Genomic DNA, 27,029 nt, shown 5'->3' with positions numbered 1-27,029 from the left:
ATACCCACTCTTTTTTAGATTCTTTTCTCATATAGGTCATTACAGAGTACTGAGTAGAGTTCCCTGTGCTATAAAGAAGATATGGTACATATATACAATGGAATATTACTCAGCCATAAAAATGAAGGAAATAATGCCATTTGCAGCAACCTGGATGGACCTAGAGATTGTCATACTGAGTGAAGTAAGTCAGACAGAGAAAAGACAAATATCATATGATATCACTTATATGTAGAAGCTAAAAAAATGGTACAAATGAACTTATTTACAAAACAGAAATAGTCTTCTCTTTTTTCATACTACACATTCAATCTTTCAGCAAACTCTATTAGCTCTATCATCAAAATGCATCCCGAATCCAATTTTTGCTACCAGTTCAGATATAGAAAGTCTCATGGAACTCACTCTTATTATCGAACCAAAATAAACTAAATAATGTATACAATCATAGTTTAAAAAAAGCACATTAGTGAGCTGAAGACAAGATAATCCAATGACCTAAACTCCAGAAAGTGAAGAGCCCTTTACAGAAGGAAGACCCATTGCTGTTCTCATCTCTGGTGGAATTGCAGGAAGAGGAATTCACCATACACAGTGTAGGCAGAAACAATGTGAAAAACGAGCTTTCAACAGCTGCCTGTGAAATGATAGCATCAGAGAGACAGGGAAGGCCAGAGACTTAATCCATATCTAAAGAGTGTGTATATGGTGCATATTTTCATTTTTCTTTCCAATTCATTTTCCACCCTGCTCTAGACCCCGGGAGGATGACCTCTGTTGTCTACAACAAAGGACTTCCTTACCTTTTTTTTCCTGCTTGGATTTGGCGAATGGGAGACATAGGCAGGATATTGGAATGTGGGGAGAAATTGAAGACAGAGTATTTATTCTCCTGGTTTCTTCCCTGACGAGTCGCCATTGTTGACTTCAGTTTGCCTACTGAAGGCCACAGCTCCTGTCAAGCTACCCGAATACAGAGTTACCTTCTCTGGGTTCTAGATACCACCCCCTTATACCTTCAGGTCTAGGCATGGTAATGTCTCTTCCCTCTTGTCAGTAAAGCCATATTGCACTAAACCTGGTAAGTTTATCTAAATCTTGCCAACACTTTTATTAATGGTCACTTTATTAAACTCTTCTCAAATTACCCAGTGTGAGTGTGATACCTGTTTCCCTCAAGGATTCTGGCTGATACAATATGGCCTCCAAGGTCAAGAGTCCTGAGTAGTGTATCCACCATGACAAAGTGGAACATAGTCCTAGATTGAATGAAAATAGAGTTCAGGGCTTCCCTGGTGGCGCATTGGTTGAGAGTCTGCCTGCCGATGCAGGGGACACGGGTTCGTGCCCCAGTCTGGGAAGATCCCATATGCCACGGAGCGGATAGGCCCGTGAGCCATGGCCGCTAGGCCTGCGCATCCGGAGCCTGTGCTCTGCAATGGGAGAGGCCACATCAGTAAGAGGCCCACGTACCGCAAATAAAAAAAAAAAAAAAAAAAAAATAGAGTTCAGGGAAACCATCACCTATTGGCCCTTTGGGGTCATAATTAGACAAACGAGGTCTTCAGGTTCTCCTGGGCTTTCTCTGCCCTTTAGGTTTGTGGATCACGCATTTCCATAACTTGAACATATTGTGTACTACATGCAGGGCACCCAGAGTCCCTTTGAATATTTTGAAATTTAGTTCCTACAGACAGTGGCTTTTTCTTGAGAAACCTTTATTGAGATATAAGTGACATATGACACTGTGTAAGTTTAAAGTGTACAATGTGATTTGATCTATGTATATATTGCAAAATGATGACCACAGGAAAGATTACCGAACACATCCATCACCTCACACAGTTACTTGTTTTTGTGGGGAGAACTTTTAAGATCTACTCTCTTAACAACTTTCAAGTACACAATATAGTACTGTTAACTGTAGTCACCATGCTGTACATTACTTCCCTCAAACTTATTTATTTTTATAACTGGAAGTTTATAACCTTTGACCATCTTCACCCATTTCCCTCAGCCCCTACCCCTGCCTCTGGCAACTAGCAATCTACTCTTTGTTTCTATAAGTTCAGTTTTTTAAGATTCCACATATAAGTGAGATCGTACAGTATTTGTCTTTCTCTGTCTGACTTAGGCCACTTACCTTAATCCCCTCAAGTTTCATCCATGTTGTAGCAAATGCAAAAAATTTCTTTATTATGGCTGACTATTCCATTGTATGTATATGCAACATTGTCTTTATCCATTCATCTGTCAGTGAACACCTTAGGATGTTTCTGTGCCTTGGGTATTGTAAATAATGCTTCAATGAACATGGGAGTACAGATATCTCTTTGAGATAGTGATTTCATTTCCTTTGGAGAAATACCCAGAAATGGGATTGCTGGATCACATGGTGGTTCTGTTTTTTATTTCTTGAGGAACCGCCATACTGTTTTCCATAGTGACTATACCAATTTCATTCCCATCCACAGTGTAGAAGGTTTCCTTCTCTCCATATCTTCACCAGCACACATCTCTTGTCTTTTTGATAATAGCCATCCTAACGGGTGTGAAGTCATACCTCATTATGGATTTGATTTGCATTACTCTAATGATAGTGCTGTTGAACACATTTTCATGTACCTGTTGGCCATTTGCATATCTTCTTTGGAAAGACATAGATTCAGGTCCTTTGCCTATTTTTAAATAGAAGTATTTGTTTTTCTGCTATTGAGTTCTATGAGCTGAGTGCTGGTTGCTGTTAAGCCCTGTCCCCTTTCTCAGTCCCTATCTGATCCCTAGTGGTTGAACCCCACAGATTCACCCAGTGATCCCCATGAGGCGACACTCGAGTGGGCCTTCCTGGAAGTGTTTTGTAATACTTTGGGCTCTCTTTTCCCACTGGAGGAACCATGGGCCCGGGGGGCCCTCTCAGTGTAGCACTGTGCTGGCCTGGGGGAAGGGTGATGTGGTCAAAGTGAAACTTCTCCTCCTATCCTTCCAGTGTGGTCTGTCTCAGTCTCTGTGGTCCAAGGAGGTGCTTCAGCCTCATCCCTGGGTTCTGGGATTTTCACAATGGAGTCTTCTATGGATAGCAGCTAGTTGGTCTTCTTGTAAGGGGGACCAAAATCATGAACAACCTATGTCATCATCTTACTGATGTCACCTTGACAGTGGCTCTTTCTACAGCACTGGGTAGCTCAGTCACAAGGCTGTTTACATAGGAGCAAGGCAAGAACAACATAGCAGTGCAGTATTCTGCAGATTCTTTTCACACGGAATTGTTTCATTTCTGAATGGATGGATGGCCCCATGGGTCAGGGCATTTCATGCTTGGGTGATGGAGAAAAAAGGCCATTAATTCTCAAAACTTTTTCCTCTTTGAGAATTTAGCTAGTTGGATAGTGAGGCTAAGAAAGTCTGTGATAACATTCAGTCAGTCGGTAGTAGTATGGCAAATTGAGAAACCTCAGTGTGACCTTTGATGGTTGGCTGGGGACAAGCAGGTCCATCTAGGACTTAGCCTGTATCACTGTTACTTGAGTCATTTTCACCTGCATCATTCAGTGTGGAAAATATATGTGCCACAGGGACCTGACCTCAGGCTGTTCAAAATGCATACTTTTTCTAGTTTCCATGGAGATGGTTGCAGTGAGGCCAGCTTGGGTCCTGTACATGGCTGTGTCTAGGGAGTGTATTAGAACTGTGTCTGTGACCAATTCCATTCCTCTTCCAGGAGAGAGCATACATTACTATTCTTTGCGGGCATGGAAAAGGTCAAAGATCATGCCTTGGTTTTTTTTTTTATTTAACATCTTTATTGGAGTATAATTGCTTTACAATATTGTGTTAGTTTCTGCTGTATAACAATGTGAATCAGCTATATGTATACATATGGCCAAGCATCCTCTGAATCAAAGAACACTAGTCAGAATACAGACATAAAGCAGGAAGATTGAGAGTTGGAAAACAGGGTAAATTTTGCTGTAAACTGGAAAAACTAAGCAGGAGAGGAGCCACAGACTGTGAGGAGCAGTGTGAGCAATAAAATACCCAGAGGTTTAGTGAGCAAGGGGTCACTCTGTCTGGATTGCCTCAGAGATGCCCACTGGCCACTAGACAAAGGGATATTTAGGGCATTGCATGTGTTCAAAATGAGAAGAGGAGCTTTCAAGGGATGTAGGATATACCCTCAGGTGGCAATCAAGAAATGGATGGTAGGAGGAAAGGGGGAGCTCCACCTACTTGGGGCAAAGACCCAACTCAGAAGGGTGTTTGGAATGATAGATAATGGAGATGGTGAAAACTCTGTGTTCTGTAATCCACTGATAGTCCTTGAAGTCTATTATATTTGATGTCTCCTCTTTTCCAGCATGATCTTCAGTAGAACCCTTAAAGAGGGAAGATCTTGTTTTTGAGGAAGAAGGAAACTGCAGTATCTCTGGCTGTGCTGGGAGGGAGGGCAGGTAAACTCTAAGCATGTAAGTGAGAGAAGAGTGAGAGAGAGGGAGGGAAGGAGGGAGGGAGAGAGAGAGAGGGAGAGAGAGAGAGAGAGAGCAGAGTAATAACCCTAGGTTCAGTAGCCAAAGCAGGAAATGCAGCCAGAGGCTATTGATCAGTGAAAAGACCTCATGAGACCACCTCGACAGTTGGTTAATAGGAGAACCAAGAGAGTGAGCTACTACAAAAAATATGAGTCAATCAGGAACTAATTTTTATGAACACAAACTGAAAAGTTGTCCCTTTTATGGATGGCCTATGGTGCTGGGATGTGCTGAGGAGTATCTTCTTATAGATCTGTGTGAAAACTTGCTGGTCATTGAGTGAAGCTGGGTCTTGTCGTTGAGAAGGAGATCTCTGGGAGATTTTCCCCATTTGATATTACGTGGATCTGGGAGGTCTCTTGTGGACCAGTGTCCTGAACTTGGCTCTCCCACCTCAGAGGCACAGCCCTGACTCCTGGCTGGAACACAAAGAGGCTTTCATCCACACGGCTCAGAATAAAAGTGAGAAAAAAAAAATATATATATAGATAGATAGATAGACAGATAGAAAGAAAGAAGATAAAATAAAATAAAGTTATTAAAATAAAAAACAAAAAATAATTATTAAGGAAAAATTTGTAAAATTAATAAAACCAAGAAACCCCCCCCCCAAAAAAAAAAACTGGACTGACAGAACCCTAGGACAAATGGTAAAATCAAAGCTATACAGACAAAATCACACACAGGAGCATACACATACACACTCTTTTGCACAGCAAAGGAAACCATAAACAGGACCCAAAGCCAACCCTCAGAATGGGAGAAAATATTTGCAAATGAAGCAACTGACAAAGGATTAATCTCCAAAATTTACAAGCAGCTCATGCAGCTCAATAACAAAAAAAACAAACAACCCAATCCAAAAATGGGCAGAAGACCTAAATAGACATTTCTCCAAAGAAGATATACAGACTGCCAACAAACACATGAAAGAATGCTCAACATCATTAATCATTAGAGAAAGGCAAATCGAAACTACAATGAGATATCATCTCACACTGGTCAGAATGGCCATCATCAAAAAATCTAGAAACAATAAATGCTGGAGAGGTTGTGGAGAAAAGGGAACACCCTTGCACTGCTGGTGGGAATGTAAATTGATACAGCCACTATGGAGAACAGTATGGAGGTTCCTTTAACTTTTCATATAAGTTTTACAATAATCCCTGCTAAAATCTAGGCAAGATATTTTTGTCGGTATATTGTTTATATATCTATATATAGTAGATATTATATGGTCTACAAAAAACCTTGTTTGGATTTTGGTAGGAATTATATTACATATGTATATCAATTTGTGGAGAACTGACATCTTTACTTTTTTGAGTCTTCCAATTCATGGACATGCTATATGTCTCCATATATTTAGATCTTTTTTGGTTTCTTTTATTTTGTAGTTTTCAGCATACAATTCCTTTACATGTTTTGTTAGATTTACATCTAAATCTTTTACTTTTTGAGCAATTGTAAATGCTATTATGTTTTTAAAATTTAATTTTGGTATCCACCTGTTCACCAGCTACCTGATCACAGATTGATCATTAAAGGGGCAGTGTTTTGTCCTTAAGGGAATACACACTCTGGATATGGTTTGCCTTCCCTGCATGTAATGTTTCTGCCAAAACTACCATCCACAGTCTTACAGAATGCCTTATTCACTGTAATGTTACTCCACACATCATTGCTTGTGATCAAAGAACTAACTTTGCAGCAAAAGAAGTGTGGCAATGGGCCCATGCTCATGGAATTCACTGGCCTTACCATGTTTCCCACCATCATGAGGCATCTGGCTTGTTAAAATGGTCAAATGGCACTTTCAAGACTCAGTTACAGTGCCAGCTAGATGGCATTACCTTTTAAAACTGGGGCTAGGCTCTCTAGAAAGCTGAATGTGCTCTGAATCAATGTCCCATATATGGTGCTATTTCTCTGATGGTCACAATTCATGGGTCCTTGGAATCAAGGGATGGAAATAGGAGTGGCACCACTCACTATTCCGCTAAGTGACCCACTGACAATTTTTTTCTTCCTATTCTTGTGTGCTGAGCTAGGAGAGACAGCTATGGAAGCTGCTATCTGTGTTCTCTCCTAGCCTACTAGACTCATCCAAGCTGCAAGATTGACAGGGCAGAGGTCAGTCCTCTGGGGAGCCTCCTCAGAATAGTCGGGACACTGGATGCACAAATCATCCTCTTATACCTCCCCCGACAAAATCCAGGATCTTGGGAGTCTTTTTCTGATAGTATGGCATTGCACTGGGGGCAAGGACTCTGCCAAGAGGATATCCTGAATCTCTCCACCTGCTTCAGTCTGGTTTCATGGTTGCTTAGAGTGCACGGGCTTTTCACTTAGTTTCTGGGTTTCTCACAAAGTGAATCTGTCCATGAATTATTGCTGAATTGGTGTGTTTGTGGGCGAAACAATGGCCCCCAGCTTCCTACTCTGCCATCTTCCTGATGTCACTCTCAAGGCTTTTTAAAAAGCTTTGTTAGGGTGGACCAAATATGTCTTACTCTAGCCTTACTACTAGGGTATTATTGTAGGCTGAAAAAAATGCTCCTTCCTCCCCCAGAATATTCACTTCTAAATCCCCAGAACCCATCAACATTACCTTTTATGACTGAAGGGTAAATATTATTGTATTTGTAAAAATATGTGACTAAGTTTGGGATCTTGAAAGGAGGAGTTTATGTTGACTTATGTGGGTAGGCACTAAATGCAATGTATCCTTATAAGAGAGAGGCAGAGAGAGTTTACACACCACACACACACACACACACACACACACACACAAGAAAGTGATGTGAAGAAGCTGGCAGAAATTGGAGTGATGCAGCCACAAGCCAAGGAATGCCAAGTCATTCATCAGTCAGCAGGAGCTAGAAGATACAAGGAGCACATTCTCCTCTAGACTCTCTGGAGGGAGTGCACCCCTGATGGCACATTAATTTTATGCTACTAGCCTCCAGAACTGTGAAAGAATAGATTTCTATTGTTTTAAGCCATCAAGTTTGTGGTAATTTGTTACAGTAGCCACAGGAAATTAATCCTTCTGAGGTCTCTACTGAATGCTCCAGATTTCAGTAAAATTTATCCACTTTTGCTGGATGAAAGCCAAATGTTTCCCATTCCTGTGTGAGCACTAAAAAATTTTCAACCTAAATCTCTCTGGTAACTGTTATTTGCCTAGCCTTTTGGCATTTCACCCTTTGCATACACACCTTAATATTCACCAGAATAGTTACAAGGAACCCTTAGCAACTTTCTCTGCATAGTTTCCCCTCTCTGGTATTCAGCTTTGCAAATTCCAGCCACCTTAGCTTCTGTATCATCCAGACTCTGTCTTCTCAACTCATTGGTACTACTTCACTCTGCTTGGCTTCCTACTACATGTGTGGCACTTCAAAAAGTGGGCAGGCCAAAAAAAAAAAAAAAAGAATGGCGTGGTTATAGGGCTCATCTCGGGGTCAGTTGGGGAACCGACCTCAATATTATAGCTTGAAAATCAGAGCATAATAATTGATAATAGCAAAGATATGCAAATTCACCATAAAGAGCAAATATAGTCTCAAGACATTAATGTAACTTAAGGAAAAAAAATGTGTTAATATGGAGGTGGTTTCATCCTGTTGAGAGCACTCAGAAGATGAGTTAAAAAGGCAAATGTTGGCAGGGAAAATTGTAAATTTGTCCATGGGAGAATGTTTCCTAGAATAACATATTTTAACTCCTGGTAGTTGTAAACAAAATGAAAAAAAAACCCAAGAGCTTTAGGAACCAAAGATAGTTAATGCAAGAGCTAGAATTCAGATGCTTGCTGTGTCTTCTTTTGCAGAGCTCATTAACCCAGTCATAGACATAGTAGGTAGCAGTCAAATATGTTGACATTTATCACACTACTTCATTACCTTCTTCTTTGGGAAAGTCAGGTCAGGATTTTGACCTATGGAAAAACAGTGCCTTCTTGAAGATTTTTCTGAAAGTGTATTTCTATGTCTGCTTCTGTGGACCATAGTCTTCTCAATTGGTTTGGTAGTTTTCCTGCCAAAAGTCTAGAAGTTTTTCTGTGATGTACTCTGGTTCTCTATTCTAGATTGTTGTGTCAGCGTGGGGGTGGTAGTGAATTCAGGTCCCAAGGGAACAGACATTCTAGAGAACGGTGGAAGTAAAATGCATGCAAATGAAGATGGCAGTTGGCATCAAAAGATGGTAATTGACAATCCATCATTCAAATGGTCCTAAGTAATCATCTTTCAGCACGGATGGTAGGTACTTGCCTATAAGCAATTATATAGATTTCTCATATGCATATCCTCCCCCAATATATATCAGTCCTTGACTTCCAGCCCTTGTGAAGATCTTGCAGTTCTCTTAGTACAGACCATTTAGCAGGTATTTGTCCTAGGGGAAGAAGACATGGCTGCTTTGAAAGAGGTGTTTCATGTGAAAGAATGTTTTATTTTGTAGTCAAACTCTTATAAGTACGTGACAGTATTGAATTGTTAGTAGGTAGAACATCAGAAGTATTCCTCAAAAATTGGTTGTGCTCCATTTAGCCATTAATAGTGGATGCCATTATGAACAGCCTTCAATAGTATTCTTCAAACTTCGTGTTAGAATTGGAAACTTCAAAGATCCTGGAAGCAAAATACATCAATAATTTAAATTATTATCTGTGCAAATGAATTGAGAAGCAGAAGAGGGATACTGTGTGACATTTTTAGTAAGGAATTCCATAATCACCAGATTGAAGTTATGGCAGTGGAAAGGGAGCAAGTTAAAGATAAATTCTAATGTTGTGGAATCCTATAGACACATATAGGGGCTGTGGGTAGTACATTGTTTTTTCAAATCACTAAGGGTATTTTTTTTTTTTTTTTTTTTTTTTTTTTGCGGTACGCGGGCCTCTCACTGTTGGGGCCTCTCCCGTTGCGGAGCACAGGCTCCGGATGCGCAGGCTCAGCGGCCATGGCTCACGGGCCCAGCTGCTCCACGGCATGTGGGATCTTCCCGGACCGAGGCACGAACCCGTGTCCCCTGCATCGGCAGGTGGACTCTCAACCACTGCGCCACCAGGGAAGCCCACTAAGGGTATTTCTTGTTCTGCCCACAGGTCTCCCAGATGCTACTATGTTGGAGAATGTTATAGTAGATATGGATCCTCCAAAAGTCTCTGTAAACTTTAATTAATATCTTGAATGATCACTGGACATAAAATGTCTTTGCATAGGCACAGTATTTGAGGACAGGTCTCCTAAATAGGAGGCAGCCTATTATTCTGTACTTTCCATTTTTGTTTCTGGATATAGCTGACTTTCAGTCCAGCACCAGTATGCCCAGGTATTTGTGTACTTTCTCTGTCAGATCATTTTATTTAATTGTAGTTGGAAATGGATGCCCCTGAAATGATCAGTTTGGGTAATCTACCAGGGCATGCTTGTTGGTGCAAATAATCTGGCCTCAAACTCTGGTGATTTGGGCTGTCTGGTAAAATCAAAGGATTCCAGAAATGTGATATACCTAGCATTGTACTAGTGCCTTATACATAGTAAGCACTCAGTAATAATTGTATGGTGGCACAAGCTGAGCTTCTTGGTCTGCCTTAGGTGTTCCCAGCTATGTAGTTCTGAGTAAAGTCTCACTTCTAAATCTCAGAGAAAGCCTTGATGGTCAATACCCTAATTCCCATAGCATATGGTGAACTTAATGTAGATACAGCTTCCTGGTGTTGAAATGGATGTCCCCAAAAGATGAGTCTTCTGGAGGTAGGATAATCCTCACTGTGTAGTTGGAGGCATTTTTCTTTATGGTATAAGACGATGCCAGGTTCAAGTACGATAATGTTAGGGTCAGAGAAAAGAACAAAATGTAGGGAAGTGAATAGGGGATTCTCATCTTCATCTGCTAGATGGCTATAACTAGTACTCCCCCAAAGTTTCATGTTATGAAGTACATAGAAAATGATATCTATATGGCATACTGGAATTGGACAAGATTACTCACAGCTGATGGCAACTGGCCCTCATGCTCTGGATGTCCCAGATCTTCATGGCCATTCCAAGGGACAAGAGGATCAATATTTCACAAACATATAATCCAGTAAGTAGGTGGGAAAGTTGCCAATGAAAAAAAAATCCTCTCCTCTTCTTGAATCAGTTATTGGGCTAACTAGAACTGTGGATAGAACCTGGTAAACACCAGCAATCCCAGGACAAATTGTATTTAACCAGGATGTTCCTAAGTTTAATAAGACCGATGCTTTATAGGACATCATGTGAACATCTTGGCCATACAGAATATATAGGCCATGGTCCAATAATTCTACCTTTGAACTTTCGAATGGGTCTTCTTCCAGAGCTATTCCAAAAGTGGTGCTATTTCAGGTGATCGGGAAACTCTGTGATCTCATTATCAGAAGTAAAACCAGAATGTCATTGAGGTATACCATGATCTCTTGGTTAGGCAGTCATGTGGGATTTCAATTTATCTGTTTCTGAAAATGGATATTGAATAAGACAAGCGACAGAAAAATATTGCCTGAGACACATGTAGTCTACCACCTTCCGCACATCACTCTCACTCATGTTGAAGATATAACTCCAGTTTTATAAAAACGATGACTCAAAAATTTTTGCAAAAGAAGATATAGCAATGGCCAAAAAGCATATGAAAAGATACTCAACATCTTTAGTCACTAGGGAAATGTAAGTTAAAGCCACCGTGGTATACAAATATAAACCCTTTAAAATGAGTAAAAATTTTTGGTCTTTTTTTCTTTTTAATTGGAGTATAGTTGCTTTACAGTGTTGTGTTAGCTTCTACTGCACAGCAAAATGAATCAGCCATACATATACATATATCCCCTCCTTTTTGGATTACCCTCCCATTGAGGACACCACAGTGCATTAAGTAGAGTTCCCTGTGCTATACAGTATGTTCTCATTTGTTATCTATTTTATACATAGTATCAATAGCATGTATGTGTCAATCCCAATCTCCCAATTCCTCACACCCCACCCCTTTCCCCCTTGGTATCCATACATTTGTTCTCTACATCTGTGTCTCTTTCTGCTTAGCAAATAAGGTCATCTATACCATTTTTCTAGATTCCACATATATGAGTTAATATACGATATTTGTTTTTCTCGTTCTGACTTACTTCACTCTGTATGACTAAAATGAGTAAAATTTAAAAAGCCTGAAAACTCCAGGTATTGACAAGAATGTGGAGCAACTGGAACTCTCCTGCATTGTGGTGGGATTGTAAAATGGCAAAACCACTTTGGAAAAGAGCTTGCCAAATTCTGATAAAATAATATACATTTACTCTTTGACCCAGCAATTCAATTCTTAGGTATTTACCCAAGAGAAAATAAAACATATGTCATCACAATGAATTGTATGTGAATGTTCATAACAGCTTTGTTGAAAATGGTCAAAACTGGAAACAACCCAAATTTCCATCAACAGCTGAACTGAAAAAATTGTGATATATCCATAAAATGGAATCCTACTTAGCAATTCAAAGTAATAAGCTACTTCTATATGCAATAACATGGATGAATCTCAAAAATATTATGTGAAAGAAGATAGATACAGAAGGGTACATAGTATATACTTCCATTATATGAAACTCCAGAAATGATAAATCTATTCTAGATGATGAAAGCATATTCATGGTTGCCTGAGGCTTGGATTGGGGTGCTAGTTGACTGAGATAGGCACAAGGGAACTTCTGGGATAATGAAAATCTTTTATATTTTGACTGTGGTAGTTGTTACTTCCAGGGGGTATATAAGCTTGTCAGAACTCTTCATAAAGTACACTCAAAATGGGTGAATTTTATTGTATGTAAACTGTATCTCAAAAAAAGATTTTTAAAAGAAGCTATGCTTTGCCAAGATGATCTGACAGGTCCTGAATCAATAGGTATGGTCAGAAGCTTATTGCCATGAGGCTGAGGTAATGCCTGGAAGAGGCAGAACTCTCCATTTTGTATAAGACTAGTACAGGGGTCTGACATACTTCTCCTATAAGTTATCTGTATATTATTGGAAGGACTTGGCCTTGGGCTTAGAGAAACTATTCAAGTGCTTGACATAATCGTGGGCCCCAGATCCCAGATTAATCATATTCACATGTAGTTTTGCCTTCAATTCTGAAAGTGCCTTCTGGTAAGTGGCAGACTTGTCTGGAACCTCAGGCAAGGAAGTGACAGATGGTGTAGGGCCATAGTGGGCAGAGCTAGAGAACTTAGGCAGAAGTGCAAAATAAGATGAAAAACAAAGGTTTTCTTAAGATCCGAGGCACTTGGATCTCTATCTGTAAAGGCAATAGACCAGGGAATGGGTTATGAGCAATAATAGGCAGACAATACTGGGTTTTTTTGCATGTTATCTTATGAGCATGTTAATTCAGTTATCTCTATCCCTTCCAACATGGGATATTTAAAAGAGTTTCCATTTAAACTAGGATAACCTTGGATCTTGTCACTAGTGTAAAGGCCAGAGCATACCACCCAGAGTTCTATGTTATGAATTGCTCTTCCCACTGCCCTTGGCAGGTAAGAGTAAAAGGTGAACCTTCTACTCTTACCCTGGGACCCTGGTTAGTAGGAGTTTCCAATGGTGGAGATGGTACATATGGGCAAAATGGTTAGCTCTACTTTGGTACATATTCAGAGATTAGTGTGTCCAGGAGTCCTCTGGCTTGGGTTCCTCTATTTCTCTAGTTTTGTGGACACATTTGTATTCATGCCCTGAGGCTTATTATTTTTTTAATTTTTAATTGAGGTACAGTTGATTTACAATACTATATTATATTGTATACCTTATACAATATAGTGATTCAGAATTTTTATAAATTGTACTCCATTTAAAGTTATAAAATATTGCTATATTCTCTGTGTTGTACAGTATATCCTTGTAGTTTATTTATTTTATACATAGTGGTTTGTACCTCTTAATCCCCTATCCCTATCTTGCCCCTCCCCTCCCATCTTGAGGCTTATTATTTCTGAAAAAATAATACTACTCTGACTGATCCATCTAGTAGTTTCCCCTGAGACTCTCTGAGAACTCAGACTAAAGGGCCTATTCTTTCTAGTCAACCAATGGCACTATAGGCTGTCTCCTAACTGGTGGGGCTACTGAAAAAAAAATTATTGCCTAAGAGAATCGAGCTTGCCAGACTCTTCTCATGTTCTGTCAGAATCGGGTCTCTAGAGTCCTTCCTAACCTGGGGTTGCACGTTGCTGGTGAAATTTCCCCCTGAATTAAGAGCAACAGGGGGCTTCCCTGGTGGCGCAGTGGTTGAGAGTCCGCCTGCCGATGCAGGGAACCCGGCTTCGTGCCCCGGTCCGGGAAGATCCCACATGCTGCGGAGCGGCTGGGCCCGTGAGCCGTGGCTGTTGAGCCTGCGCATCCAGAGCCTGTGCTCCGCAACGGGAGAGGCCACAACAGTGAGAGGCCTGCGTACCGCAAAAAAAAAAAAAAAAAAAAGAGCAACAGGGCAGTGATGCTGGTTGAAAGCAAAGGTTCCCAGCTCTCTTCTCTTTGCCCCTGAATGCATCGTGTGGAACACTGGAGGGCACTCTTGTGCTATTAGAAGTTGAGAGCTGTGGGAATCATTAGATGCCGCAATAACTGTGTGGGATGCAGATAATTTTGCCCAGCCTCCTGAAGGATTTATCAGATGGTGCCACCAGGGCCTGGACTGGGTTTGGGGACATAAAGAAAAAGATTAAATACTGATTAGGAATTCAGGCAATGGTGGCCTAACTTTTTAGGCAGACCTCACCTGAGCCACGGGCATGAGAGGAGACATTAAATAAGTCAATCAAAAGGAATACATACTTTCAACTGTCATCTGCATGCAGATTCGCAAATGTGTATTTCCAGACTTTTCTTCTAAGCTTCCTATATATATATATATATATATATATATATATATATATATATATATATATATATATACACACATACATACACACATAATATACATACACACAACTGGCTACTTGATATATAGCCAATTGAATATCCATCAGACACCTTAAACTCAAAGTTTCCAAAAGGGGACTACTATTTTCCTTACTCTCCTTGCCATCGACTCTCCTCACATTTCCATCCCACGTCAAAACCCCTTCTTTGCCTCCCAGACTTAATCATTTCCCAGTATTCCCCATCTCATTAAACAGCACCACCTTGTTCAAGTCATCAAACTGGTGGTATCATCTTTGACACATTCTTCCTTCTACTTTTTCATTCAATTACCTCTTCCTGTTCATTCTATTTCCTAAATATCTCTTGAATTTACGCAATTTTCCACATTCCTCATTCCTGACTACCATCTCCTCTCACTTGGATTACTGCAGCGACCTTATAGACACTCTGCCCACATCCTGTGTTGATTCCTCCCATTTATTCTCCACCCAGCAACCAGACTCTATCTAAAATCTAAATCTAACCATGTTACTTCTCTGCTTGAGAACATTTAATGGCTGTTCTTAGCCTTCAGGATGATGTGTAAATGCTTTAGCGTAGGACTCCTTCATGTTTCTTTTGGACAACCTATTCTGTGCTATGTACTATGTACTATGTTAGAGACATTGGGGGTCAATTCATAAATGAAACATATACAGTCTCTTCTTTCATGAAGCTTAATTATTAAAGTCATAACATATTTGGAGCTTACAGTATAGTGCCACAGAAGGCCATACATGATCTGGTTCCTGCTCCAGCCTCTTATCTTGCCATTCCATCCTGTGCCCTATCTTGCCATCTCTTCCCTACCCCTTCAAACCCTATAGTGCAGCCAGGCAGGGCTACTTCCGGTTTGCCCATGCTTCTGTTTAATGCTTTCACTCCTCTGAACAGGCTATTTTCTTTCTGTGTGGAATACGTGCCACAACTTCTTCATCCAATAAAATCCTGTTCACCCCTCAAAGCTCATTTCAGATGTCATATCTTACAGGAAGCCCTCCCTGGTACCTTTATCCTCTAAGCCTGTGTTAGGTGTCACTATAATCCCATAGAATCTTGTGTTTATCTCCTTTACAGCATTTTACATACTGTATTATAATTGTTTGCTTCTTTGTCTCTCCCTTTTTGGTGAGAATCCATTTCACAGAAACCTTACCCTGGAGTAAAGTAGAGGGCCACATTAAGTTGCTCATGTTTGCCATCTCTCAATTTCTCTGTTGCCAGCTAGTGCTGACTCAAGGGCTTTAGCCCAACTGTAACCTGTGGCTCTTTGTTCAGTGTCTTTCATTTCAGCTATTTCTTCCAGCACTCTTCTTTAGAAGTGCCAGGGATAGACCGATAAAAAGCTGGGGAAGAGGTTCATCTGCCTGCCTTTCAACATTCCATGCTGGGGATACTTTACCCATACACTAGAAATTGAACAATGATGATGTAGGACTGAAAATGGCACTCCCTCATCTCTGACTTTCTAGACAAGCCCTGAGGTACCCAGTTATTCTCCAATTTGGATTTTCAGGTAGACATACAGTGACTTACTGTACTGAGAAGACTAAAGATGAAAGCAGACTTCACCATTTCAATTACAGTGTCACACCCTTTGGTTTATGTAGGGTTCCAGTTATATTTTAATATTTCTTGAATGATGGTCTACATGACCTCCTAGAATTGGGACAAAAGTTATGTTTGAATTATATACTCAAACTCCCGTGGATACCCTCATACCACCTTCTGTTTCAGTTGGTTCCATCTAGTTCACCATGAGAGCAACCAATTTTATGTCTGCCATTAGAAGTAAATCGGTGTTTAGATAGTTGTATTTCTGGGGTCCAGCTACTCAAGCCAATGTATTCAGAAAACGCTGGTAAATTTTTGACGATTCTAGAGTGGAAGTGCTATGTAATATCATAGATATTAGTGGTTATTTAACCTCGGTACACAGGAGGGGCACATGATTCAGCCTGGAATGAGGATAGAGAGTCACACTCAGCACTCATTGCTCTAGTTCCTATAGCACACTGCTGTGTTTTTGCTTGTTACTTACTGTTTACATACATGCATGTAAACATGCACACACACAAACACACATGTGGATACCAGAAAAGCCAGAGGGGCCCATCTTACAGTGAAACACAACGACGAGGTTGTGTTTACTACTGTGCATAAATGCTTAAAATTGATTATCATGCCCAGGTGCTTTGCACTGTACACTAGCAGGAGATGAAGTTAAATAACTCTAATGGAAAAGTGTTAGGCAGTGATAGTCTGGGCCACATGTGCCTCAAGGGCAATGAAACACTGGGAGCCGGAGGCAAGTGGCATAAACCTTTGTAGGACTAGAGTGGAGATATTCCTTGATGTAGCTTACCTGTCCCTGCCCCTGAAATTAGCCTTGTGGATTGTTTTTTGAGCTGTTGTTTACAAAAATGTGTTAAAATTAATTAATTAATTAAATACAGTTTACATTAATCTTAAACTCCATAAACATTCAGTCGGCTGCTCTTCAAATAGTGAGGTGACTGGGTGCTCTTGTCCTAAATGTCCTTGAAATCTCTGGGCTAACAGAAGGTCTACCTGCTTTTACCTGAAATATATTCCTAATTTGTCGCTACAAACTCCTTGCTCCTTCTGTCATAGCCAAGCAGACCCTTCACACTTGTTAAAGCTCTCCACCATGTGGAGAGCAGCCTTGTGAATATTTGAGGGTGAGATGAAGTTAGGACCAGTATTTGATAGACCACTTTTCTCTCTTCCTCTCACAACCCCATTTTGCTACATTCTGGGTAAAGTGGTTCCACACTACAATCAGGAAAACATAAACATGGAGAATGCCATTGAGCCTAGTTCTAGCTTCGGCAGCAAAATATTCTAGAATACCTGATTGAAAACACTGTCAAAAGCACCTAATAAGGTCTTATCAGAGGTCTTAATAATTTAGGGGCTTAGGGATGATGCTGAAGGGAAATTTTGGAAAATCCCTGATAGTTTGGATTTCTTTTCATGCACAAGCTATTTTGTACGCCTTACGCCTAACTCAGGTTATCACTTAAAGTTGAACCCTAGTTCTGGAAAAGTGATACCTTTGAGCAACAACCTAGTAGTTTTCTGAGGAAAGAACCCTAAACATGTTACTTTGTGTGTTTTTTTTTGTTTTTGTTTGTTTGTTTGTTTGTTTTTGCTGTACGCAGGCCTCTCACTGTTGTGGCCTCTCCCGTTGCGGAGCACAGGCTCTGGACACGCAGGCTCAGCGGCCATGGCTCATGGGCCCAGCTGCTCCGTGGCATGTGGGATCTTCCCGGACCGGGGCACGAACCCGCATCCCCTGCATCGGCAGGCGGACTCTCAACCACTGTGCCACCAGGGAAGCCCATGTTACTTTATTAAAGGAACCATATTGGATTTATTTAGAATAAAACAGTAAGCTATTTTGATTCTGTCTATACACGTATAACCCAAGGAAAGCCACTATGTGGCAGGATTTCTGTCATTCACAGGATGTAACTAGAGGCACAACCCCATACCAAAGGTTATTTGTAGGGCAGTCTCTGTGGACAGCCATCCAGTTTGGCAGATATCATTTTAGGGACAGCTGCCCATGATGCAATTAGAGGGGTCTTGGCTGCTATGATTTTGCTTTTGGAGGAGCTCCTTAAGTGATGGGACTCAAGGGGCTTCTTCCAATTCATACTTTTTCAGGTAGTTGATGTGAGGCATGACTGGGACAATATGAATATAACATACTCACATATGACATATAGAATGGTATGATATTTATTTGTATATACAATATGGCAGCAACCATTAAACACATGATTTGAGAAGCCATCTTTATATGGTATGGTTTTATCTGCCAGCCAAATACAATCTGATTTCAGGGACAGCCTCTGCTATTGGTGTGAACCAGGTACCAGCTGACTCATTGGTGGACAAGAAGAGGGGAGGGTCCTCCAAACCATGTGACCTGAAGCACGTAGGGTACTTAAAGCACAATGGCTTATTTAGATATATTTGAGGAGTCACCTATCTATAATGTATGAATGTATGTATGTATAATGTATGTAGGACTTCAGTGTAAAGAAGGCAGGAGTAGCTTGTGACATATGAAACTAGCCCTGAAGGGGACAGCAGAACCTGGCAAAAGGACTACATGAATATTGAAGCAATAACAAAGATACTAATAATATCAGAAACAATGAAAACAGAACTAGCCACCATTTATTGAACACTTACTATGTACCAGGAAGTATTCAAACCACCAATTTCTATACATTTTTTCAGTATTTCATTTTAAATATTACAACTTTGGAAAATAGGTATGATCCTCATTTTATACAGTAAGAAACTAAGGCTCAGTGAAGCTAACAATGCAAAATCATGCAGATATTAAGTGGCAGAGCTAGGTTTAGAACCCAGGACTGTCTGACTCCAAAGTCCATGCTTTTTTCATTAGACTGCTCAAGTTTCAAGAATACACTATAAGCTTCAGATGCATTTAGTCCTAAGCTTTTTTTTCCCTCTTGGCTTCAATCAGAGGAAGGATCGCTTATAGCTATCAGCTACAGAGTGGAGTAATGAAGAAGGATCTTTAGGAAGAAATACAACGATTCAAATAAACTAAAATCCCATTTAGTCACCAAGTTTTCTCAAATCTATCCTCAACCAATGGATTAGTTCTCTCTAATCCGTTTCCTCCACTCTGTGCCCACTTTGGGTAGGTCCTCTCATCTATATTATTGAAAAAACTCCTTAAATGGTGCCTTTGCCTCCAATATCTCTTCCCAATCCATCCTCCGCAGATACTCCCTAGAGAGGTTTTCAAAACACAAATGTGATCAAATCATTCTCATGCTCAAAAGCCTTCAGTGGATCTCCATTGCCAAAGGAATGTGAGGACATCAACTCTTAGGTCCCTGATTAACTTTTTCAGCCTCAGATACTATGCTTTCAGCCATAACAAACTCCTATAGTTTTTCAAGCACAGCATACTCTCTTGGGACATTGGAATTCATCCCTATCTCAATTTCACGTGAATTAAACTCTTTTCCTGCACGTAGGCCTTATTCAGGCCATCTTTTACTACATGTAGACTGCTAAATATTGCCAAGACAAGATCTCACACCTTTGTGAATTTATGCTTCTACATATTTATGGCTTTTAAGCTCTCGTTGACCCTCCATGTCATGATAATGTGATGTTTTCCTAGAGTGCTCTCTTCTCCATTTCTCACAGTAGCTTACTGGAACCTCCATGAGCCTCTCCTTATCTTCTCCTTCATCATTTCTACCTTCACTCTCAGCACCTGACTTCTCTAATACTCCAAAAAATAGAAGTCATCAGGTTAGAATTCTTACACTTCCTGTCCCCTCCTCCTACAAACAGGTATATGTTTGATTCATCACTGACTCCTTCCCTCCTGCCTAAGAAAAATTCTTCTACCTGTGCTCTGGATTCCATTTCCTTTTATTTGCTGTAGAATAAAATAATTTACTTTGTTTTGTATTAACACCTCACTTCCCTTTTCTACTGACTCTTTTCCCTTATCCTGTAAGCATGTTCAAGTTTTTTTTTCCCCCCACTATGCTATCTCTTCTCTGGCTATCACTTTTTATCACAGTTGAACCTCTTGAAAAATGTAGTAATCACTAGCTCTAGTCTTCACAAATCAGGAAAGGTCTGTATGAAAAAGAGAGATTCAGGGACTAATATGTGTGGATGATAGGTTTATGTTGAAGGGAGGAATAAAAATGGATGTTAGGAGGGGTAGAGAAAGGAGTAAAGGAAAACAGTAAAATGGAAGTGCAGCAAAAAAGCTGGGGTAAACTGAAGTAAAAAGACAATGTGGAGTTGCTACATAAAACATCTACAGAGCGGGGAAAGAAGGACCATAGAGACATACACAAGAACATAAATACTACAGATTTCCTGAAGATGGACTTCAAGACATAGAAGTACAAGGAATAAAGAAATGGGTAATAGAAATTTAGATTGATCAAAGAGGAATAATATCTGTTTGCTCCTTTCTCTCCTTTCAATTTTAACTCTCTCCTATATCCGAAACTATACTTTTTTCTGCCTCTAAGAAAGAAGCTCCCACTTGCCTTCTTGTTGGAGCTAACATATACATGGTTAACAGATTTCACTTCCTCTTGATTTTTCAGGATCTTGCTTTAGTAGTTAATCCTCATGTTCCATGCTACCAATTTTACTATATAAGTATATAAATATAAATATAAATATATATATATATATCCCAATTTGTACCAAACTCCATTCCTTATGCTTACAGTCATACAGAGGATTCTCCAATTTTAAGATCACTCATCCCTTAATCCTGATAAATTCATGAGCTATCTCATTTCTTACCTTCCCTTTATCACCAAACTTCACTAAAGAGTAGTCTACAATTGCTGCCTCTACTTTCTCACTTCCCCCCACCGTCTAGCTTCTGCACCTTCCTGTCTACTGAAATACCTTATTTGAAGGTCTCCGATCACTTCCTAATTGCCAAATCTAATGCTTCTTAGAACACATTTTCATCTGTATCTCTGAAACATTCAGCATTGTTAATCACTCCCTTCCTTTAAATTCTGTATTCCTTTGGCTTCAATAATATTTCAGTCTCTGGATTCTTCTAACTCCCATACAATGCTTTTTCTCCTTAACCTCCCATCTTTCTCTTCCTACCCCTGTGGGTATTCTCCATGGAAACTCCTTCTGACCTTTTCTCTGACTTTAGGCATGGTGATTTCATTCACCCCTATAATTTTAACTTCTTTCTATGTGGTAGAATTTCAATCTTTATCTGTATATTCAACAAACCTTCATATCCATGTTTTTGATGAATAACTTGATTTGGATGGCTTTCAAGCACCTTATGTTCACTTATATCCAAGCTGAGCCCATTTCCCTTTGACCAAAGCCAGCAGCTCCCCTTCCTTCTTTCCTTTGTTAACAGCATTGCTCTCTTCCTACTCATCCAAATAAAACATTTTGGATTTATCTTTGATTCACTCACTCACTCTTTTGGCAAAGATTTGAGAGTCTACTTTGTTACTCCTTTTTAAACTTCCAATGGCTTACTCTTTCCTATAGAATAAAAGCTAAACTTCTTAGGTCAACAATATGCTCTACAGCATACCCCCACCTTACCTTTCCTGATTTATGACTCTTGCAGCCCATCCTTCGGCCAACAGGAACTAGCCATTCTGAAAATACACCCTATGACATGATACACCCTATTTACACTGTGTGCATTTTTTTCCCTGCCATTTGGAATATGATCATATCCCATACCATTAAATGCTATCCATGCTTCTAAACCCAGCTCAAATTCTTCAGTGTTAAAGAAATATACTACATTCCTTCTTATCCATAGATAATTTATCTATTTACTTTATATCCATAACATACTGTTGTTTGCTTATAGTACACGTCCATTATTCATTTGACATGGCTTTGTTTGATGTTCTTGTTATTGAAAAGGCGAAAGAGACTACAATAGAGAGGAAGATTTTTGGTAAAATATCACCATGCAAATATGTGAAAGATGGGAGATCTGAATTGGAGGGCATGATCAAGGATGTCAGGGAGGAGAAGAGCTTGGATTTGTAAATTAAGGATGTGGTGCCCATTCTTCATTCTTCATAAAGTAGAGTGGTTTTGGAATGGAGGGACATTTCAATTACATCTCAGAAAAGGGAAAAGGGCCAGAGATAATTGGAAATTGACCAGTGAAGCTGAATACTTAGAAAATTGTGTGCAAAAATTTAACTTGAAAGATTATTTGGAAGCGTATGCTAACACTTTGCAATATGCTTACATAAAAGGGAAGTGATCCAGTAGGGTTGACTGGATTTATATGCAAGAGACAGTAGAGGTCCGACATATAAAATGAAAGATAGCACTTTTTCTGATCGTGCAAAGGTAATAGCCTAAATTAATTTCTTAAAAGCTTGGAAATTTGGCAGAGGTAAATGGAGGATGAGCAAATTCATATAAGTAAGAGAAGGCATTGAAAACGATGAGGAATGGTCAAGGGGAGAGAAGCCCAGCTTTCATTTCAAGCTGTCAGAAAGGATTGGTACAGATGAAAAAATAATTTGAAGAAAGCTCTCAAGGAAAGAAATGAAGCCAAATGCTTTGAAGACAAAAATAGGCATTTTGAATTTTAGAACAAATTAATGTAGAGCACAGAAAAAAAATAAAGAAATTAGAACAGAAATAGGGAAAATCAAAGAGCAAGTGATAAATGTCTGCAATAGACAGAAAGTCTGAGTAATATAGGAAGAGGCAAAGGCAAGCAAGTCTACTGGCATTTTCTCATGTGCATGAAGACAAGAAGGTTGCCACGTGCTTGAGAGATTATAGACAGGTAGGTTAAGGTGACTTTAAGTCAGTTATGAGAGTCCTTTATGGATTTATAATGCAGGAAAGGATATAGGCTAACATGGGGGTATGAAAAAACAAGCAACAAATGCAAGAGTGACTCAGCAACAGACTTCACAGCTCGGGTGTGAATGAGCATCATGAACAACTTGTTGATGAGAAAACATGAATCTGCTGCCTTATGGATGCAGCACAATGGAAAATCTACAAGCTTTGGGGTTAGAGATGGGTTTTAGTCCTACTTTTACCTTAGGCAAATCTTTCCAGCTTCCAGATCCTTGAATTTCTCATCTGTAAAGTGACTTCACACTGTTGTGAAGCTCAAATGAAACAATATTTGTGAACATATCTTGAACAAAATTTAGATATTATTATTCTAGGACTTGTATTTGCATGGGCTGAGCAAGTATTTATTTGTGGGTTTCTTTCCTCCCCCATCTTTATTGAGATATAACTGACATGTAACCTTGTGTAAGTTTAAGGTGTACAGCATAGTGATTTTATATATGTATATATTACAAAATGATTATATCTGTGGTTTCTGTGGTATATGGGATAAGAAAGAAATGACCAATATGATAAAACAAGGCAGGTTAATGGCATTTGAGCAAAGAAAAAGAAACTGGGAGTCACTGACATTACTAAACACTATTTTTAGAAATCTTTTTATTAAGGCTCATGGTGGCACTATTCATGATGCATGAGATGCAACACTATGTCTAAACGAGTGACAGGTGATCAGTGGACTTCAGAGATCATATGAGAAGCCAGAGGATATTTATTATCTTTAAATAAACACATTTTGTTTGAACAAAATGCAATTTTATATGCCTTACAAAGCTATTCTGGGTCAGAGAAAGGACTGTAATGTATGAGTAAAACACACAACTAAGTGACTTTGGACCCTGCTCTCTTCATATTTCTCTGTGCTCACGGAATGTTAGGAAAGAAATGAATGATGTTGAGGATGAGGTCACCCAACCCCGAGGCCCCTTATTATATTTGTGCTAAAGATCTTGCTTCTGAGAAAACGAATGTTGAATGTGAATGAAATTGCATGTAAAAACGAAAAAGGAAGGTTTACTCTAATGACCCAAGTTTCTTCCAAATCCGTATTGCTACAGCCTTAGTTTGGGTCTGCATCAGGTCTTAGATTATTGTTAACAGCCTCCTAATTGGCCCTATGTCCAGTCTTCTATCTCTTCAATCAATTTTACACATTTGCCGTAAAATTGAGCTTTGAAAAACACAATTCTGGGGCTTCCCTGGTGGCGCAGTGGTTGAGAGTCTGCCTGCCGATGCAGGAGACATGGGTTCCTGCCCCGGTCCGGGAGGATCCCACATGCCACGGAGCGGCTGGGCCCGTGAGCCATGGCCCCTGAGCCTGCGCGTCTGGATGCTGTGCTCTGCAACGGGAGAGGCCACAGCAGTGAGAGGCCCACGTACCACAAAAACAAAACAAAACAAAAAAACTCCATAATTCTGAACATGCTACTGATCTGCCCAAACTTTTCAGTAGTTACCCACCACCTATAGCAGGGCTCAGCAAAATTTTTTCTGTAAAAGGTCAGACAGTAAATGTTTTAGGCTTCACAGGCCACACACAGTCTTTGTCAATAGTCTTCTTAGTTGTTGTTGTTTTTGTTTTTACATCCATTAAAAAGTTGAAAACCATTCTTAGCTCATGGGCTATACAAGCCAACAGCTGGCTTTGGCCCTTTAGGCTGTAGTTTGTTAACCTATAGAATAAATAAAGTGCAAACTCCTTAATAGAGCATAACAATCTTCCCATAATTTGGCCTTCTGCTTTCTTTTCAAGTTTTATATTTTGCTAAAACACTTCCCACACCCTCTTCTGTGGGAATTGAATTGGCAGTATCTGGAAGTACAGCAAACTGGGTTTTATACCTCTGTACTTGTTCACATTGCATCCACTAAAATTGTCCTTTATCCAACTGGCAAACTATTCCTCTCTCAAGACTCTACTAAAAGTGTCATCTCTTCTATTAAATATTTCCTGACTGCCAAGTTAGAACTGGTCTCTGTAACTTGTACAAATACGGATCGCAGTATCTGTAGCTCTTCACTATGCTTATTTACTCCCCAACTCAAATGTGAGCCTCTCAAAGGCAAGAAAATGACTTACTTGGATTGTATTCCTAACATACGGTAGCCACTTTTTAAATCTTTATGGAATGAATGACCCCAGGCCTTCTGTTAGCAAGTCATTCAACACCAGCACTAACATAAAAAAACAGTCCTCTGAATTGTGCATGACCCATACATAGAAGCAAGTTACTACATTTTTAGTCGCTAGAAAAGCTCCCTGAGTCTCACTCTTACATCTTGTGGAGATTTCCTCATACACCCAGCAGGTCATGAGAGTGGTTACACAGATCCTCATAGCAGATTTTTTTTTTTATCATTAATGCCACCTTACAGTGCCTGTGCTTTTAGAATCCAAATGGGGACTCAAAACCTATCTTCCAATAAACATACTTTAAAAAATTCTCCTAAGGCCTTTAGTATTATTAGTGATAGAATGATGACCTAAATAGGTGTTGGTGAACTGCCCTTGGAATGTTGCTATCCTGTCTCAGTGGGGAAAACGTGCTCAGAGTTCCAAGCTGATGACTTATGAGTTAACTTTTGGACATAACTCATTCCTAAGTTTGAGGCTGTCTCTACTTAAAATATATCAAGCATAGGTCAGAGGAACTGGAATAGGAGTCAACCAGATTAAGAGTAAAGCCATAAAAGTGAGAGCCAAAGGGAAATGTGATATTACTGTGTTTCTAAAATTAGAGAATGGGCTGGTGAGGCTCCTCATTGCACACCCTGGAGAAAATGATGCATAAATGAAAATGATTTTAGAAAACAAAGAATAGGAGTATTTGGAAGCTTTGAGAAAATAGCAATAATATCTACATTTATTGAACGCTTACTATGTGCTAGGAACTGCTCTAAGAACTTTAAATAGACTATCAATTTAATTTTTCCAACAGCACAAAAAGAAGGGTACTATTATTATCTTTATTTTATGGGTGGGGAACTTGATGCACAGAGCAGTTATTTGCCATGCACAGAGCAGTTATTTGCCAAAGATGCCATAGCTAATAAATAGTGGAGCTTAAATTTGAACCAAAGCTTTCTGAATCCATTGCCCACAATCCAAATAGCTTCAATTATATACACGGAACCACCAACAAAGTGCAGTGTGGAATATAATTACATTATATTATACCTTTATAATATATTTTATATAATTTATATATTTACTTTAAATTTATTTTATTTAATTTTATTAAATATTTAATTTAATTTACTATTAATTAATTTATATAAATAATATATATTTATATATATTACACATAATATATCTAAATATATGTATACATGTATATATATAATTTGTCAGATAATATACCTTCAGAATAATCAACCTTTAGAAAGTGAAGAAAAAGGCCAAGGATAGAAAGTATTGTGACCAGATAGTCATCTACCCAAGAGAAGGCTCTGGGAATAAAGGAAATTTTAGAAGCAAGACATAACTACCTTCTGAATGTGCTATGGCAGAAGGTTTCTGGAGTCAATCAACTTAAGATGAGAAAAAGAATCAACAAGTTACCATAATACAAAGTGTAAAATAAATGTTGCTTGACAACAATAGAAACTGCATATGGCATCTTATTAAATTGGGAAAAAGGAGAAAAATAATCACAATCTTGGCCATGAACACTTTTGAGTAGAGCAGAAATGCTGAAGCTCATGAATGTGTATGAGAAGTGGGAGTAGAAATGGCCAGAGGGTCACTAAAGCACGCCATGGAAAAGAAGGCAGAGAAATAGAAGAAGGCAAAAGAATAACAATTTCAGTTTAGACATTTTTATAAGAAATTGATATGATGGAAATTTAATATTTGCAGAAACAAATGTTGGTTGAGAAAATATTTATTAATATGTATAATATGCAAACTATTTAAAAATAAGATATTATAAGTATAAACTAGAATAATTTATTTAAAAACACTTTTTAAATGATAAAGTGCTTTACAAACAAAAGATATGTCTTGGCATGAGATATTTTCACCTAAATGTGGGAAGTGAGAGGTCATTTGTCTGTTAGGTTCAAAATTGGG

Source organism: Mesoplodon mirus (genome assembly GCF_964341445.2).
Source record: "Mesoplodon mirus genome assembly, chromosome: X".
Lineage (NCBI taxonomy): Eukaryota > Metazoa > Chordata > Mammalia > Artiodactyla > Ziphiidae > Mesoplodon > Mesoplodon mirus.
Note: the sequence above shows the minus strand (reverse complement) of the source record.